The sequence below is a fragment of the Eimeria maxima genome, genomic scaffold, assembly GCF_000499605.1.
Source record: "Eimeria maxima Weybridge genomic scaffold, Emw_scaff436, whole genome shotgun sequence".
In the NCBI taxonomy this organism is placed as follows: domain Eukaryota; phylum Apicomplexa; class Conoidasida; order Eucoccidiorida; family Eimeriidae; genus Eimeria; species Eimeria maxima.
Genome location: NW_013563854.1, coordinates 1 through 2500, shown reverse-complemented (window position 1 = coordinate 2500; position 2500 = coordinate 1).

Genomic DNA, 2500 nt, shown 5'->3' with positions numbered 1-2500 from the left:
AAATAACTGCTAATAGTAATAAAATATTGAATAGATAACTACCTTTATATATTTAATAGGCAAATAAACATAAATAAATAAATAAATAAATAAATAAATAAATAAAATAAATAGTTTATATATTTGTATGCATATATGTATATATAAATTAAATATATATGTATATATGTGTCTATCTGTGTACATTTATTTATTTATTTATTTATTTATAAATAAATAAACAAATAAATAAATAAATAAATAATTTAATTAAATTAATAATTTATTTCTTTGTTTTTCTTTATATTTATTTATTGAGGTGTATGTACACCAGGAGGAGGGAAAGAATTAATTAATTTATTTAATTAAATAAATAAATAAATTAAAATTATTTATTTTTATTATTTTTTTATTTATTTCTTTTTTTTACAGTATAAAACATTGTTCCCTATATATATCTGCAGCAGCAGCAGCAGCAGCAGCAGCAGCAGCAGCAGCAGCAGTGCTGGCCTGTCTGCGGTGTCTGCTGTGTCTGCAGCAGCAAATAGAGAAGTTAACAGCAAAAAAGGATTAAATTTTCTTAAATATTTATATAGTTGTTATTTGCTGCTGCTGCTGCTGCAGCAGCAGCAGCAACTGCAGCAGCAGCAGCAGCAGCAGCAGGCGTAATATAAAACGTTGTAGTCTGTGGTGGTCGGTCGTCCTGCTGCTACTGTGTTGCTGCTGTTGCTGGTGTTGCTGCTGCTGCTACTGCTGCTGCTGCTGCTGCTGCTGCTGCTGATGCAGTGGCAGGTGTATTGATCTACGGGGTAAAAAGGAGAAAAAAGAATATTTTTTAATTAAATAATAAAAAAAAAGAATAAATAATTAATTAAATAAAGATAGACAGGGGAATAAAGGAGAAAAAAAGGAGCAGCAGGAGGAGCAGCAACAGCAGCAGCAGTAGTAAGCAGCAGCGAGCAGCAGTAGCAACACAGCAACATCAGCAGCAGCAGCAGCAACAGCAGCAGCAGCAGCAGGGTTGTGTGGTTGCTGCTGCTGCTGCTGCTGCTGCTGCTGCTGCCACATATATATATCACAGCAGCAGCGCAGCGCGCCGCAGCAGCAGGCAGCAGATATATATAAGATAGAGAGAGAAGCAACGGGGTGTATAGGCAGCTCTTAATTTTTTATCATTAAATAAATAATAAAAATAAATTCTTTTCTTTTTTATTTTTTATTTGTTGTCTTTTTTTCTTTCTTTTTTCTTTTATTTTCTTTTTCTTCTTCTTTTTCTCTCTTTCTTCTTTATATTGATGTATGTATATAGTAGATATATATAGTAGCAGCAGCAGCAGCAGGAGCAGCAGCAGCAGCAGCAGCAGCAGCAGCAGCAATATATATAAAGTAGCAGCAGCAGATACACAGCAGCAGGGGGGTCTATACATACGTCTTTCTTTTGTTTCTTTCTTTCTTTCTTTTATTTTTATTTCTTTTTTTCTTTTTTTTTCTTTTTTCTTCTTTTTTTAGCAGCAAATCTGCTGCGCTGCAGCAGCAAATCCTTTTGCGTATATACTAGTAGTAGCAAACCACAAACAACCACACCAGCAGCAGCAGCAGCAGCAGCAGCAGCAGCAATAGCAGCAGCAGCAGCAGCAGCAGCAGCGGCAGTGGTAGTAGTAGTAGTCATTCTTGTAGCTTGCGTATAACCCTCTCGCCTTCGTCTTAATATATACACACATCCTCCTGCTGCAGCGCAGCAGCAGCAGCAGCAGCAGCAGCAGCAGCAGAGGAGTGTGTTGTTGCTGCAGCAGCAGCAACATCGCCTGGTTTATTATTATATCTCGTCATCCTTCGCAGCAGCAACATCAACAGCAACCGCAACAAACCGCATAAACCGCAGCAGCAGCAGCAGCAGCAGCAACAGCAGCAGCAGCAGCAGCAGCAGCAAAAAAATAATCCAAAGTCTTAGTAGAATTATTATTATTGGCTTATAGCTTATATATATATATTTCTTTCTGTCTCTGTCTATTTGCTGCTGCTGCTGCTGTTATTCTTTTTGCTGCTGCTGCTGCTGCTGCATATATTGTCCAACAATTAGGACAACAGCTCCAGCTGCTTGTCTTGCAGCTGGTGCTGCTATTCTTCTTGCTGCTGCTGCTGCTGCTGCTGCTGCTGCTGCTGCTGGTGGCGAAGATGGCTCACAAATTTATTATAAACCCTGAAGGTGTATTACATCGCGTACACCCCGATGGACTAACAACTTATCCAAAAGATTCTGTTCTTATTCTTCATGAAAGATTCCCTTTTCTTAAAAACTTCTACTTCGAATTGTAAACCCTAAACCCTAAACCCTTAACCCTCATAAACCCTAAACCCTAAACCCTAAACCCTAAACCCTAAACCCTAATTTTGAAACCCTAAAAAATATAATTCAATATTGTAAAATTTATACACTAAAGATTCTGTTCTTATTCTTCATGAAAGATTCCCTTTTCTTAAAAACTTCTACTTCGAATTGTAAACCCTAAACCCTAAACCC